Source organism: Bos grunniens, chromosome 8 (assembly GCF_055505025.1).
Source record: "Bos grunniens cultivar Pamir isolate PY7600 chromosome 8, Bosgru_T2T1.0, whole genome shotgun sequence".
NCBI lineage: Eukaryota > Metazoa > Chordata > Mammalia > Artiodactyla > Bovidae > Bos > Bos grunniens.
The window spans coordinates 6,155,081-6,172,197 of record NC_141172.1 but is presented as its reverse complement, the minus strand read 5'-3'; the positions used below and the strand labels follow the sequence as shown (position 1 = coordinate 6,172,197).

Genomic DNA, 17,117 nt, shown 5'->3' with positions numbered 1-17,117 from the left:
CACCACAGTTCAAAAGCATCAATTCTTTGGCGCTCAGCTTTCTTTATAGTCCAACTCTCACATCCATACATGACCACTGGAAAAACCATAGCTTTGACTAGACAGACCTTTGTTGGCAAAGTAACATCTCTGCTTCTTAATATGCTGTCTAGGTTGGTTATAACTTTTCTTCCAAGGAGCAAGTGTCTTTTAATTTCATGGCTGCAATCACCATCTGCAGTGATTTTAGAGCCCCTCAAAATAGGAGTCAATTGATGTGTTCTTATATGGGCTCCATCCCCTTCCTTGCTGTGTGACTGGACCACAGGCATGTTCCTAACTTCTCTGAGCTCAGTTGTCTCAATTATCTCTTATTATTATGTAATCTGCCTTCCTGATCCTATCCTGAGGAGTCCAGAAAATGCTACAGAGCAAATGCTTTGAAGACCTTATTTTTTTTAATTGCCATGCTGGGAAGAATTGTACTGCTGTTATTATTACTCCTGCCCTCAGAGGACGACTGCACAAACCAACCAAATACCACAGGGCAGCCCTCCCCGCTCAGAAGGACAAGACTAGAGTCTGAGAGGGACTTGGGGTAGAGGAGCCATGCTCTGAATCAGCATTTCTCCCCAAGAACAGCGATTCCTTCCGTTTCTTTCCTGTTGATCTCTGGTCCTTCTGAGCGGGCGAACTTTCAAAAGCATCTCTGGAACCGTGTGAACACTGACTATTATTTTTTTAATGTCCAACTAGGGCTTCAGTTCCTAGGAGGGTTTCCTTCCACTTGCACACATACCAAAAAAAAAAAAAAAAAGGCTTGCTGAATTAATGAACCACTTCTCTTATCTATTTTTCCTGTTATCTAATTCAGAGGGGAAAGCTGGGAGCTCCGAGGGAGCTGGGAGACAGCTCACAACGCCTCCCTCCCACCCGCTGAGAACAGCCTGGAGTCCCCGGGACTGAAGGACGCTTCGAGGAGCTGCAGGAACATCGCTTCTGCTCCGGGTGAGTCCCCACCTGGCCCCCTTGGTGACCCCTTCACCAGGGCAGAGCAGGAGATGCACCGAGGGAGTCGGGAGGGCCAGGAGCAGAGAGGCTGGAGGAGAGGCGGTCGGTGGGGGGAGGAGGTCAGGGAGAGGACCAGCCAGTGTGGAGCGAGGGTGCACAGGGCTCTTGGGCCTTGGGGACAGGAAGGATGAGATTCTTTGCAGGCCAAGTCACAGAGGCAAGGCTTCCTTTCCCACTTTCGCTCTCTGGTTCATTTTCTTGGTTTCTCTTTCTTACAATCGGGTGGCATTTTAGTTTCTCATTTCCTGATTCGGCTTCCTGCTTGAACAATCAGAAGTTGATGGGGATGAGCAGTCTCTCAAGAAAAAAAAAAAAAGAATATGCACCATGCAAAAATATCAAGTGATTGGGCCAGTTGCCCCTGGGCCCCTTGCCTCTGCTTCCTCCAACACACCCAATGGCCTTTCTTTCCCCTGGAGTCCCTGCTGTGGATACTCTGTCTTGAGAACCTGGTTGGAAAGCTTAGGAGAATCCTTCCTGACCCAGATCAGACTTGCCCAGGATGCTTTCGGGGCAGAAAAAATCTCACTGGCATTTTTTGTTGGTTTCATTGGTGAGTTAGTGAACAGGCCTCACGGCCTTCAGGATCTGATCATTTTCTTTACCTATTAACAGGTCGAAAGTCAACCAGGCTTGGTATCCGGTTTAATTTTTCGTTAATTCTGAAGCCAGACTTGTGGTGGGAAGGAGGGGATGAGGGTGGGTCTTGCAGGTGTACCTCAATGATCATGCTTTTCTTTTCTGAGTTCAGTTTGTACTTGCAAGAGTTTGGTTGCATATGGTTTTTGCAAACACATCAAAATTACCTCTGCTCCCTATAAACCCATTCCTTGGACAAATGAGCTTTGGATCTTATTAGTAGTTGAGAAAAGGAGATACAGTGGCGAAGACAGAGGGATAGCTTTGAGAGGGCACGGTTGAGAATGACAAATTAGTGCTTAAAAAATGAAGGCTCTGTGGGGTTTGAAACCAGGCAGGTTGAGCTTTTTCCGCTGGCCCAAAAGTTGGAAATAGATAATGGCAGATTTTAACTCTGTAGCCTTTCAAGGACTAGGCAGTGTTCTTCGGGAACTGGGAAGGAGTTAGTGCAAAGTCTCTTGGTGTCTGTACAGTTACTACAAATATTAGCTCTGCAAAGAAGAGAATGGAAACTTTTCCTGTTTCCCTCTTGCAGTCTTTCAGCCAGGTGGTTCATAAGTTCTGCCTGACTTATCTTTCCCCTGCCCAACTCTGAGTCCCTTCACCTTCCCCATTTCCCCCAAAGGTTTTTATTCTCGGGCTTCTGTGTGTTCTCCAAAATTAAGGGAATTTGAGAGGTTTTTAGCTCGGCAAAATCAAGGAAGTGCCCCTCTGAATTGAATGAAAATCTTACTGTGAAAGGCTACTAGAATCCCATGATTTATCATCACAAAATTGATTTTTTTTATTATTAGTAGTAATGTGTTGGTTTTTGTTTGCTTGTTTATTTCTGTTAGTCTTATTTGAATAAATAAGCCTAGCATAAAAGGATATATAAAAGTCCTGCTTTATAAACTTTTTAAACATAATTCATTAGAGTTCATTTGTAGCAAAACAGACATATCCTGTTTCTTCTAAAGAATTCATTCCTGAAAGTGACTTTGCATTTGTGAATTCAATTGGCAGGGAGGTGAGAATCTCAGTTTCCTGTGGTTGGTACTGAGGAAATATTAATAAGTTGCTCTTTATCCCATTCTATTTCTCAAGCCCAATAAAATATCCATTTCAAATGACTTTCTAATGCTTTGTTATATTTGCCAAGTGATTTATGGGGCGGAAAATTGTAGTTCAGCGTGTGTAAGTGCAGAGATGGTTTAGCGCTGGGGACAGTAGAAAGGAGGGGGTTTAGGGTTGGGGCAGCACAGAGACTGAAGAAATTCAAGCTATCAATCTCCAACTGTCTAAACACAGCACCAAGTGGAGATTTGAGACAATTATCCGAATAATTGGGGTGGGGGTGGGGAGGCACTTTCACCTGAACTGTCTGGATAAAGGGGAGGGCGACACAGGAAAAAAACTAGCACGGGGAGGGCTCTGCTTCGGCTTTTTCCGGGATCACGCGAATTCGAACGATTTTTCTTTAAATTCTCCGAATTAGACTTAGGGATGGCAAAGAAAGCTTTCCAGAAAAAGCTTAAAAGGGGCTCCCGTCGCACCACTGGGCAAGGCGGAGGGTGGGTGCCCCGCCCGCCGGGCCTGCGCCGCGGGACGCCCCCGCCGGGTCTGATAAAGCCCCGAAGCCGATCTAAGGTCAATAAACCAGGCGGCGTCAGGCTCTGGCGGAGGGTCGGGAAGGACAGGGGCGGGAAGGGAAGACAGCCGTCTTGAGGCTGTCAGCGAAATGGAAAGGAACGGAGGATCGAGGAGGTCCGGGTCCGGGCGCCGGCGTGGGGCGCGCGGGGCCGAGACTGGGCCGCTGTGTGGGGCGCGCGGCCCACAGGAGGGAGTTGGGCGGCCCGGCTGGGTGGGTCCCCTCGGGCGCGGCCCCCTGACCGGCAGTGAAGGCGGCGACCTTGAAAAGTAAATCGGATCCCCAGCGATCAATCGTAACTTCGCCGAGAGTTTGAAGAAGGAAACGAAAAGTTTGGGGAGGGAACAATTTTTTTTTTTTTTTTTAAGAAACGGAGGAGGGGTGAGGTGGAGACTCTCAAATAATGAGAACACTCAATAAAACTTCTGGGATGCTTGAAAAAGCCAGGGAATTGTCCCAAAACGAGAGAAACTAGGAGAAGGATGACAGTGTTCATCATTAGTCATCCATTTTAATCCCTTTTGTATGGCGTTTAAAAGTTTACAAATTCCTTTTACATATAGTTCTTGTTTCTCCCACTCCTCGCATGGCGAGAGGAAAGATTGGAAGTAGTTATTCTGCCCAAAGTTACAGCACGTCGCCAGGGTTCCCCGCAAAGGGATTCAAACCGGTTGCTAAGTCACTCCTCGTCATCAGAGAAGGTCTTCCCAGGAAAGAGCCCGGATAAGTACGCAGCCCTGCTGAAAACCGGTGCACGGAAGCCTGGACCAGCGATTGGGGTAGTTAACAGCCGCGATCTGGTCCTTCCCGCTGAGCAGTCTAGTGCAAAGCCCGGACGAGAGCAGATGCGCGATGAGCTGCTGCTGCTGGTGGTGGAGGGGGCTCCCCTGGAGGCTCACAGGATCCCGGCTGACACAGCGCCTAGAACCGACGGATTTCCGCAAATAAACACCACCCGCCTTGAGTTCTTTCCACTCTCCCACGCTTGGCCCACGAGGCTGCGGGGTCCAACTTATTCGCATTCCTGGCGCGGCCGAAGCTGGTTTGGTTTGAACTTATTTCAGCTACTGTGGTGCTATGTAGGCCAGGCCACCTCGGACGGGTGTCGAGTCCGAGGTCTCCAGGGTCGGGTCTCAGGCCCTGGGAACCCCGCGCAACCGAACTTCCTGAGCGCAGCAGGGCTGGTAGGCGAGAAAGCCCAGGCCACAGGCGTGGTCAGTCGAGTGACCTCGGGCCTGAGTGTGGCGCTGATCAGAACGCCGCCCTAGCTGCCCTCTGCAAGGGAGACCCCTTTAGGGGTCTGGGGATGCAGGATTCAGGACGCACTCATGGCGGGGGCGGGGGTGGGGCGCGGTACAGGTTAGGTGGCGGGCAGGAGTAAGTGTGCTAACTTTGCCTGCCTCCTCCGCTTCTCCCTCTGTGAGCTGAGCTCTAGCGGCCCCAGACGCCGTTGCCCCCGTGGTCGGGATAGCAAGGCTTGTAGTGCAGCCCCGTCCCCCCTGGTGTCTTTCCGGTCGCGACTGCCCTGTGAGGTTCCTAAACAGTCCAAGAATCACTGTAGGAGTTTAATCAGAAAGGTTATTCTTACACACAAATCCCCAGTTAGGCTGTTCTGCATCTCAACATCCCGTACGGAGCATCCCCTATCCCCAGGGTCGAGGGTCGCAGCGAACCTCCGCAGACTCCGAATGGCACTGGATCAGTCATTTCTTGGGCCGGCTTTGGAGGATTATGGGATCTGGGAAGGAAATAAATGGCAAACACCCCGGGCTGGAAGGCTTAGTGGCCGCGGACACCTGGTTCAGGGAGTCTCGCTCAGCCCGGCTCAAAGAGCCGTAGTATTTCAGGCACGTTCCCTGCCCGCGCGGGGGCTGGAGGTAGATTTTGCGCAGCTTCTGGACTTGGAACTTACATAGGATAAAGGGTTCCCGGGCCTGGGCACGCGGATTTCTGGGGGTCGGGGAGCAGTGTTTTAATCACTTCTCAGCCCGCTCGCCAAACTCGACTGTTCCCCAGCGAACCTCCTCCTAGTCTTGGATGAAAACTCCTGGCAGATCCTTCCCATACGACCCGTCTCTAAACTCGGGGGCAGAGGCTGCAAAGCCCGCGCAGATGCCCGCTTGGGGGTGAGGGCGGGGAGAGGGGGGGCCGGGGTCCAGTAAGACGTGGGCGGGTGTCGACGTGAGGCTGGGGTTGGAATGGCTGGTGCTTTTTCTTTAGCTACTGAGAGGTGTAATGTCTCCCTCACCCACCCCAATCGTCGTTCTTAGGGATATTCTTTATTCGTTTAATATTGTCTTCTTAACTTAGACGCTCCGCCTTTAAATTTTCCTCTGGGTCTGGCTTGATCTTTCCTCATCCCAGCCCGAGACCCTTACTCCTTATGATAAATTCGTTTTTATTAATTCGGGTGTCCAGTTCCCACCCAGAAATTACCCGATGATGTCCTGTTGGATGAATCAGGGGCCTTCCTGTTCGCGACTCATTTTAATTCATGAATGTTGAACTACATGGTAGCAGTTTTTCTCGCCTTTAAGGAATTTCTTAAATTCCCACCTCTAATTAAATAGCACCCTACAAATTATTTTCCAGCTTCTAGGTGGACGTCTAACAAGATTCATTCTCTCAAAATCATGATGCAATGGTGTTGATATTGTTGTCTTTTAATGTTGTAGAAACATTTACTACTGAGCCAGTTGATTTGTCCTACCGCACGATTTATTATGGCTTTCCACTAACTCCAAAGATTTAGCAGGAAACTGATACGGTATAAATAGATAACTTTCAGTTGTTCATCAGCTAAGATTGTGTTTGCTTTCTGTTATATCAGAGTAGTTCCAGTGTAATAATGATAGAACAATTAGTCTCTCCTTGTAGATAAGTCATCATTTTGAGCATTTATTATATGTTTTCTGCCGAATTTGTTGTTAGAGCCTACTTGAAAATGTAGTTTCCTGTAAGAGTGCTGATTAATAATAGATCCTTTTCATTTTCAGAAAATGACTGGAGATCACGAAAAGATAGCTCATACCAGGGGAAAATGTGTTGAGGTTTATTTCTTCAAGAAACTTTAACAAAGAAACTCTAAAGAAACAAAGTCATTAACAGATAAAACTTGACCACAGGGAATTCAGAGTGGAGGTCAGAAAACATAGAGGAAGCTATGCTTCCTCTGCAATGATTCAAAAACAACAAAAATTAGGAAAACTACTACCCTACTGGTCACCGTATTACTGCAAAAGTCTCTCTCTAGTATTAATTGAAGGGAGGGGAGCGGAGTGCATGGGAAAGGTGTTCAAAGTGTTCCTAGCTTCTGGAAATTTGACAAGCAGAATCTACCAGTCTTAGAACTTCTCGCTAGAATTCAGCAGATAGTAGCTGCTGAGCACATCGGATACCTGCTTCCTAAAATGCTATGGGAGTAGCGGCAGGAGTTAGGGTTCAGGGCAAGTTCTGAGAAGAAGTTCTAGGAGGAGACAGCCTGGAAGCCACAGGGATTTGTTAGCTCTCCCGGGCCTGTCGTTTCCCGGGCTTGGCACGGGGCTGCCTTAGAAAGCTCTCAGCATGGTGGCCGCTCGGGTTTGCTCCAGCTGCGATAACGAAGGGGCCAGCTATCTAATCTGGACAGCAGCATGAACAATCCATTAGACCTCGACATTTATCTGAGGCGGGGGAGGAAGGAGGGATAGGGGCTGGCGTGCCCCACCAGGACTAGGAGGCACTGAGCTGGCCCATTGGAGCCTGGATTGGGTGTGGGTGGGGGGTGGGGGGAACTGGTGAAGCAGAGTTTGTGTGGACTCACAATTCACCCTTGCTTGGTGTGCTTCCGATGCTGGTAAATTACAATTTACCTATTATCAGTGTAAGGACGAATTAGGATCCCTTTGAGTTTGGAGTATTATATGTTTTATCTTAGGCAGTTCAGTGTACACTTCACAATGTCTCATTCATACTCCACCCCAATTGCAGGGCACTGTAAGATTCCAATTTTCACCAGGATTCCCAGGACCTGGGAGACCTAAATCCATCCACCCATTCTTTCATTCAGTCATTCGGCAAACATTTACAAAGCTTCTCTCTGCCAGGCATTGTGCTTCGTTCTGACAGGTTAAATTATTTGCCCAAGACGAGGGCTATGCTGGCGACAGAGGCGGAACCCTAAATCAACTATTCCAGCCCTGTGACTGCTCACTTCTTTCCCCTAAAACACACAAATCAGAAACACAGGGAGTTGCAAGGGCCTCAGGGGTTATCCGGTCCAGCCTACCATTCAATGCAGGAATCCCCTCCTCAGAAGGCAGGCTACGAGGCCTGCGTGGGCTTGAATGTGGCTCCCAGGACTGGAAAGTCTGTTCTGGAAGAAATCAGCCTCTGCCTGCCTTCACCTAAGCTCAGGATGCTAAGCCCCTCCAGCTACTGTGAACCCCCAGGTGTCCTGCTAACGAGCTGGGCTACCTTCCTTTCAGACTTCCCCTGGGAATGGAATCTGCAAGTACAGGATATTAACCCCCAGGTAATGCTTGGGCACTATAGGCCTTAGTCCAGCTGACCTGCCTCCCCCTCCCATAGTAGGTATTTGCTGCTGGGTCAGCAATAGCCAAAGAATCTTCAGAGCTTGGATTTTTGTCTCAACACAACTACCTACAAGCTGGGTGACCTGGAGCAAATTATTTCACTTCTGTTTCTGGCATATTCTAGAAATAAGATACATGAATGTGCTTCTCAGTATTGGAGGATACCACCTTCTTCAAAGATAAAATACCCCCTCATTAGTAATGAGATTGTTGTCATTTGCTGTTTAAAAACTTCAAAGTTACAAAAGGCAACTTCTGGACAATGACCTCATCACAGAGAACATTCTGGAAACTTTAGAACTGATGAGAAACTAAGGGCACACTGTCACTCGGTGAGTGTGAGAATTTAGGCTGTGTTAGAATAATGTGATTTGAATCCCACCTCCACTGCTTACTGGCTAAGTTGTGTTCAACTCTTTGCACCCTCACGGGCTGTAGCCCACCAGGTTCTTCTGTCCATGGGATTCTCCAGGCAGGAATACTGGAGTGGGTTGCCATTTCCTTCTCCAGGGATCTCCCCAACTCAGGGATCGAGCCCACACCCACATCTCCTGCATTGGCAGTCAGATTCTTTAGAACTGAGCCACTTGGGAAGCCCCCACTGGCTATATTGTCTTGGGCAAATTACTTACCACTTGTGTGCTTCTGTTTCTTGTATTTTGAAATCTTCACAGACCTTAAAGGGCAGAGAGGACCTCTCCCAGTCCCTAAAATAATCTCCATAATGTTAGTTCATTATCATCAATATCCCTTGTGGGTTTGGTTTTGTTTGTTTCTTAACCTGTAACTTCAAAACACTTCAATAGTTAAATTTGTCTACAAATGGGTAGACATTTACTGTAAAATTGATAACTATGTTTTAAAATTATCTCACCCAAAATGGAGTGTTGCTGGTGGGAATTTTAGGTGCAGCCTTTCTGAAAGGCAATTTAACAATATGTATCCCAAACCACAAATATTCATATTTTTTGACCCACTTTTTCCAGTAGTAGCAATTTACTCCAAGGAAATAATCAGAGGTTTACAAGATGCTTTGCTTGCCAATATTTGTGTGAACTTGACAAGGACCCTTCAAACATATATTTAGTTTAGTGAAAAATAGAAAATAATATAAACTCTGAAAAATAAGTTACATAAACTGTGCAAAATCCATAATGTAGCCATCAAACTATTTTTTCTTAAAATATTTAACTCATGGGGAATCTCATAATATATTTTTAAAAAATAAAAAGCAGATTATAAAAAAATAAAAAGCAGATTATGGAATACTTTATACAGTGTGAAACTGGCTGAGTGGGGTGGAGGGAAGAGAGAATCAGATAGATGGAGAATATTAATGTTCTCTGTTTTTCTTTCTAGGTGATGTGGTTAAGGATAGGTTGTGTTTTCCTGTGTTATACTTATTTGTATTCTCCAAATGAACTACAATGAGCTCCTGTTTCCTTGAAACTAGAAAAAGAAATTATTTGAAGGGGGTGGGGATAATTGGTCAGCTCCAAGATCAATTCTCTTGCTTCCTAAGATTTCATGACTATCGTGCTTATGACAAACACTTATTCATTTTAGAGAATTTAAAGTTTCCAAAACTCAATGGACTCAAATTCCAAAAACAGTCCTGGACTCTAGAGACGTTTATACTTGGTGGGAGTGATTTTTCCACACAGATTCCCCCTCCTCCTGTAGAAAATCTTTTCAAAGTCATCCAGATTGTCTCAGAATTTCACTTGCAACCTTGAGTGTTTCTGAAATTGAAAACAACAGTCTAAGTTCTTGTAACTTTTTCCTCTTCTCAAAACTCCCTTTGCTGGCAGAAGGATGTGCTGGAATGTGAGGCCAGGTGCTGGTCCAACTGCAAATAAAAGCTGCTTATTCAGACCCAGGAGAAGAGGAGGAGGGAAGGCAGACATTTAGTGTTGGCCCAAAAACCGGAGAGGGTTTTCAGAAGGGAAGACCTCTGTGAAAGCAAGGAAGTTAACCACTGAGAATGCATTGTAGGACAAAATAAATTACAAGTATCTAGTGAAATAGTTTTAATTTGTAGAGGATTAAGTAGCAATTTATAAAGAAGAAGGCTGCCTTCCTTCTACTTTATATGTGCATTGTGTGATGGGGTTGCGGGGGAAGGTGGTAACACAAATAAATGGAAACAAAATCCCATCATAAACTCAGAGAGTCTTCAAAGGTCTTGTATTGAGATTTTTAATTTAATATAACATATTGGGTCAACAGAAGATAAAAGTAGCATGGAGCTGAAGGCTGATTTCATTGATATTAATTGTGGAATAAACAAGCAAATTTTAAAAATTGGAGTCTGAATACAGTAGGGGATAGAGACTTAAAATACCACTCCTATCCTCTCTCTCCAAGCTCTATACTTTTTGTTTGTTTAACTTTGAGGTCAGCCTTTGGTTGGTTGGTTGGTTGGTTGGTTTGGTAATAAAGGCATAGGAATAGAATTTTGGTAGAACTGCAGAAGTTTTTTGTAAACTGGAGTGAGTTTCTGTCCATCCTGCCCCATCTGTGAGGCAAGCAGGGCTCTAGTAAGGCACCATATTCATCTTCACGCTATATTTGCAGGCCCCCTTCGCTGCACAGTCATGGTAGTAGGTGATGTCTTAAAGACTGATCTCACAGGAGCACATTCTAGACATCTTTGCTAACTGAATTCTCTACAACAAAAATCCTTATCAACGACTGATTTCCCTTGTCTCGGAAGGGAACAAACTTAAGCCTTGGACAGACCATATGTACCTTCCACCTGGCCAGGATACATCCCAAAGCAAGGGGTATAAGAAGAAGTAAGGACAACCAGAGTTACGAAGGGTGCATATTTCCAAAGCCTTTACAAAATGCTTTATTTTTCTATTAACTAGGATTTTCCTAGATCCGTGGGCCAGTAGATACAGGCTGATTTTCTTAAGACTGCGCCATTTAGCATTCTCATAAATGTCTCATCAGGCAAGATTTTCTTGAATACACACTGACCCCAGGGAAGTATCCTTAAGTACTTTATATAGTTTTAAAATAATTTCCACATGTAATCAAAATAGAACGAGAGAAGTCAAACAAGCCTTCCCTTGACCCCACTACAAACTGATTAAACAAACTGCCTCAATCGATTGCCCGATTTGTAAATTGGGGACAAGGAGTAGCATTTATTGGAGTTCTTTCAAGTACATATTACATTTGATCCTCACGTTTGATTGCTCCCTGGGGCAATCAGTGTGGATATTAATAGTATTATGCCCGTTTTATAGGTGAGGAAACTGAGACTTGGAGATGTTGCATTGCCAAAGGTCACATCGCTAATAAGTAACAGAATAAAATTCAAAATGCCCTGCTATATCTAGCTTGTGCTGCCTCCTCCACCTTCCAGGAGTATGCCAAGGACTCCTGACATGGTCTGTATGAACTAATTTGTAAATGATCTCATCAGGATCCCTTAATTTACTCATCTGAAAATCTGGAAATCAAGGAATGACAGAGCTGCAAGTCTCTTAAAGCCTATTTAACTACCCCACTCCCTTTCATTTTACAGGTAAGGCTCAGGGAGGTTAAGTGATTTGCCAAAGGTCACCCCACAAGTTGGTGGGAAATGACCAATGTCATTTTTAAAAATTAGTTAAAACAATTTCCTACCAAGCCCATTTTTATGGCTTATTTTAAGCAGGTTAATAAGTATACCAGGCATAGCTTTAAACCCAACTGAGTAAATGCTGACACTAGTTTATAGATTCAACAGATAAGTAGCAATAAGGAATTATTCATCTCTCATTTATCATCCAGCCTCTCCAAGGTGCAAGTTATAAAGTGAAGCAAATAGCAGTTTAAGAGCCCCCATACATGGGAGATCAAAACAGTGAAAATAAAGTGGTTCAGGAAGCCATCATTTACAATGTGGCTTGGCCCCCAGGTCTCCTGAAATGTGAAAAAAGTGAAAGAAATTTGTGCATTTCACAAATAGACACTTTCGTGGTACAGACTTCCATATTTTGCTTCCAGATGCATCCCGTCTTAATTCATCCTTTGGAGTGTGTATTGAGCACCTACTGAATGCAGGGCACTGTGGAAGGTATGGAGAATGATTAAATACTATTCCAGCCATCAAGGACCTTTTGCGCTTAATAAAGTGGCAAAATAAAACACACACACACACACACACACACTTGAACCTCAGTTAGTGGGTATAAAGGAGGAAAGGGAGACTGCCCTGACTGCTGGGGAAGCCACAACAAGCAGCACACTGAGGAGGTGTCCTTGCCACAACCTTGTCCCCAACAACACTTCTTTATCATAAGCACAGTGCTGGGAACCATCACGGGCAGAAAAAAAAAAAAAGGCTGTGAATTGACTGCCCCAGTTAAGAAGGAATCAAAAAAACCACATTTCCTCCACTCAGCTCCATGTTAAATACAAACAAACTGGTGAAGAGATGGAGGGGGTCCCCTAGGATGTGAACAGATGTTAGAATATTTGTAACATATGCTGATGATGAGTAAAATTAACAGTTGATTTGCTTATTTGGAAGGTGAGCTCTAATGAATTCTCATATTGTTCTTCAGGAGGACTGGCTTATTTTATTATTTTTTAAAAGTCAATCCCAGTACCCCAAGGGTAAGCCTTGAGGCCCAAAGGTCAATGTCAATAACAGGGCAGTCACAGATCCATAGTGACTTTGCTCTCGCTGCCCAGACAAAAGACACTGTGAGGCTCCTCTCGGAGCCCCACTCTCAAAAAATGGAAGCATTTTCCAAGATATTTACTCAAAATCCTTTAATTTATGGGACTTTCCTGGTGGTTCAGTGGTAAAGAATTCTCTTGCTGATGCAGGAGACACAGGAGACATGGGTTCTATGCCTGGATCAGGAAGATCCCCTGGAGGACGAAATGGCAACCCACTCCAGTATTCTTGCCATGGACAGAGGAGCCTGGTGGGCCACAGTCCATGGGGTCACAGAGTCGGACATGACTGAGCGACTGAGCACAACAACATCAAACTTTAATTTGTAGATGAGGAACCAAAGCTCAGAGAGTCCAAGTGGCAAAAGGTGACCATTCAATATATGTGAAATGATGAGTGAAGTGTGTATTACAAATAATTACGCAGGACGTAGGGGGCATAAACTGGGACATGGGATCATCCCATGAAACAATAAGGGTCATGACAAGGACCTAACCCAGAACCATGTCTATTATACCTCTCAACCTGCCCACAACTCGGCTATCTTATTTCATTTTGAAGGCTGGAATGTTTATGAGGATAATTGAAAGCCATTGTGCAGAAACATATTATGTACCCAGTGCCCCTTTTGGCTTGGTTTATCCTCTGTCTAGGAGGTGCAAGGAATGACTGTCATTTTGAATGTCTCTGACTCCCTGAGACCCTTTACTGCAGCCTCGTTCCCCCGCCCACCCCCACCGGGACTGAGCCTGGTCACCATCTTCACCTTCCTGCAAAGCGTGGGGGTGGTGGGACTCACCATGTACTCTGGCTACCCCAGAGCTCAGTGTGCCTTATCGCTAATCCTCTCACCCTGGTGATAGCATCAGGGTGAGGAAAGCTTGGCCTTGGGATTCAGATTTATAGAGGGGAGCTATCAGTTCCTACAGCAGCATATTGAAATGGAAGAATAGGGTACGACCAGCTGTAATACTGGCTCTGCCACTAAATAGCTGTGTGACTCTGCACAAGCCTGTAGCCCTTTTCTGGGTCCTAATCGCCTCATCTATTGAATGAGTGGATTGGACCAGAATCCCCAAGGCCCCTTGCAACTCCAGCTCTCCATATCAGTGTCAATGTCAAAATAAGAGACCAAAGGTACATGGGTCATAGTCACTCCCACAATAGGGGCACTCAGGCTAAGATGCTTGTGAGGCCTCATTAGGCATCTTCTGTATGTGAGCTTTTCTGTGTTTGCACAATGGAAGGGACCACAGCACACGTTTTGCCGTATCCCACCAGTGGCTCAGCAGTGAAGAATCTGCCTGCAGTGCAGGCGGCACAGGAGACACGGGTTCAATCCCTGGGTCAGGAAGATCCCCTGAAGGAGGGCATGGCAACCTACTCCAGTTTTCTTCCCTGGAGAATCCCCATGGACAGAAGAGCCTGGTGGACTACAGTCCATGGGGTAGCGAAGAGTCAGACGTGACTGAAGTGACTTAGCTCGCATGTAACATGGTACATCATCTTCAGTCATAAACGACAGGGGTTTATACTGTGTGAAGACAAACTGAAAACTTCCATTTTCTGAGCTCAATTCAACAAACTTTTAAAAACATCTATTACATATTAGAAGCTATGGCAAATACAGAGATACCAAATAGGATTTCTGCCCTTGATAAAGCTGAAATTTGGAAGAGAGGGTTATGGAGACAGGCAGACATGTGGAGAGACTAAAAGGAACTAATGTGGTAAAATCTGGATAAGGAGGGGGGAAGGGATCGATTCTGGGAATTGAAGTCTTTAAAAATGGATTTTCATTCACCTGTCAATGCAGGAGACATGGGTTCAATCCCTGGCAAGATCCCCTGGAGTAAGAAATGGCAACCCACTTCAGTATTATTGCCTGGGAAATTCCATGGACAGAAGAATCTGGTCTGTGGGGTCACAAAAGAGTTGGACACGACTTAGCCACTAAAAAACAACAATGTGAGGTTAAAGCTCTTGTTTTTTCCCTTTTTCATCCCTCACAGTACCAATGCTTTGCTCATAGTAGCAGCATTTGGGTTCTGGAATCAAACTACTTGCTTGTAAATCTTGGCGCTGTCGGCTAGTAAGCTAGGCAAGTTATTTAACAGTGCTGTGTCTCCGTTTCTTCATCTGTAAAATGGGAGAATAAAGTGATTGCCTAGATAAATGAGATAGTCAATCTGTCCCACATCGTTGGCACCATGCCTGGATATAGTAAGTGCCCAGTGGTAGCTGTTACTCAATAAATGTTTGTCTAGGAAATGGAAGTTTTGTCTGCAGTCTGAGCCTTCTATCATAGACATGCAGATGTCTATGATATAGACATTTTGGGTTCCTCATTGAACACACTCATTATCTGTGGCTAAAATTGAGTTCAGACTTAAAGGTCTGGTGTTCCTACCCTCCCTCTGTGTGGGACCAGCAGCGAGCCCCTTGTTATAGAACCTTTAGAGGGACAGAATGGAACCATTTGGAGATGCCCACCTGGGGAGCTTTAGAGTCACAAAGTGTTGATGTAGGAAAGGATCCAGCCTCTACTACTTACAGACAGAAAACTAAAGCGCAAAGAAGCGATTTGCCTGTGGTCCTGCAGAGTCAGGATTAGAACCCCAAACTTCCAACTCCAAATCAATGAGTTTCCACCAGACACCTGACCCCTAGATCCGACTCCCTGGCCAAGGCTGCTTTTTGCTGTGAGTCTCTTGGGCCACACTGCCTCCTCCCACTCTCCCTACTGTGTCCCAAAGAAAAGGCTACCTGTTCCCAGTTCTTAGGTCACATCTAACGTAGAATGAAGGCCCTTACTTGTCAGAGCTAGCCCCCAACTCAGACTGGGGTGAGGGGCGGGGTGGGGGGAGACAAAAGAAAAATCTGAGCCCTTTAGCACTTCCTGTTAAGTTGTCTCCAGAGCTGACTTACTCCTTCAATTCTCACGAAAGTGCTTTGCAGGTGCTATGAGCATGGCCCCTCCCCCCACAGGAGTGTCACCAACGGAGAAGGTGACCCTGGGGGCTTTCAGTAGAAAGTCAGAGGAAGAAGACAACTTGCCCTGGTTACAAAACCTGTCAGGAGGTCAAAGTGCCCGCTTTTCTGGTCTGAAAGACAATGGGAAGGAAAACTGACCAAAAACAAGATGGAGGAGGGTGGAAACGGGAGAGTGAGCTTGAGGTTGCCCGTGAACTAAGGTGGATCGTATTTTTTCAAGCGAGTAAAGTGTATTCGCTATTATAAAAGCGCAATTGAAACATTCAGTTCAGTTCAGTCGAAATGTACAAAAATGGAAGGGGGGCGGATTCCAAGCTGGAAACGTACCGTCTTTACATGTAGGTGCACTGACTTTCATTTATCTACCTGTCTTGGTTTCTATCATTATGTAAAAATTCGATGAACTCAAATGGAATGTGCGCCGGGGTCCTGATTTTGCTGCGCTCGCGCGGGCGTGAGTGATACCCGAGAAACTGACGATTCCCGTCCTGAGCTGTGTAGCCAGAGATACTACGCGGCCCCTCCGCTGGGAAAGGCGCTCCTCTCCCGCGGCGCGCGGTTGGAGAGGGCGGGCTACGGGCTCTGACCCTGGCACGGACCGCGGCTGCTGGGTAAGAGCCGAGGTCCGGGCGCGGGACCTCCGCCCAGGAGGCTGCGACGTCGGCCGGGGGGAAGTGGCGCGGGCGAGCGGGGGCGGGAAGCTGGGCCACAGCCTGGAGGAAGCTGGGCCGCGCACCGGGCGCCGGGCTGGGGAAGTGCTTCAGCGCCCGCCGCCCCCTCCGCGGAGCCGATCCGGGGCGCGCCGCGGGGCGGGGGCGGCCGGCCGGGAGCTGACCCCGAGCGCCGCAGAGTCTGCGCCCGCCTGCCGCCCCGCGCTCGCCGCCCGCCGCCTCGGGTTACGCGGCGGCTGTCGGCGCGCACCTCATCAATAAGGCCTGACAGGCCGCCGGCTCCGCGGCCATCCATCACCCGCCCGCGCGGCCCGAGGCTCAGGGCACCCGGCGCGGGGGGCGGGCGCGGGCCAGGAGCCGACGGCCCTTCAGGAGAGCAGGACAGGAAAGTCCAGCCGTCACCGAGGAGCTGGACCGACTCCACGTGGCGCGAAAACAGCCCCGCGCAGCTCGGAAGCAGCGTTTTCTATCCATCAACAAATATTTGACTTTATTCCAGTTCTTAATTTCAGAGTCTTTTAAGGACATGCTCATTTGTTTTTAAAGAGCCACAAAGGTGCTTAGAAATGATTTAACACAGCCCGCCCATATCACAGATTAGGAAACTGAGACAGAATGGGAAGCGGGCATGCCTGAGGTCACGCAACCTGGTGGCGGTGAAAACGACAGCCTAGGTCTCCTGACCCCGGATTCCCAGCCCACGCGCCGGCCACTTGGGCACTGGGCGGGACCCACGATCCATATGCATGATTGTCATCAAATATGTGGAATGAACGAAGTCCTGCGTGTTGTAGGTTCTCGGTGTGCCCGCTAGTGCATGAACTCTACAAGGTCGACACAATCTCTTACCCCGAAGTCAGATCGCCTCCTGCGTGTGT

At 46.9% G+C, this 17,117-nt stretch overlaps 1 protein-coding gene across 2 annotated transcripts in view; it reads left to right on the top strand.

Moving 5' to 3' along the window:
* Positions 1 to 542: 542 nt before the first annotated feature.
* GATA4 (GATA binding protein 4) overlaps positions 543 to 17,117 on the top strand; it is a 79,181-nt gene continuing 62,606 nt past the window's right edge. For both annotated transcript variants that reach the window (XM_086414735.1, XM_086414733.1), the window contains exon 1: positions 543 to 987. The gene's annotated coding sequence lies outside the window, so the exon portion shown is untranslated. The remainder of the gene's footprint in view (positions 988 to 17,117) is intronic.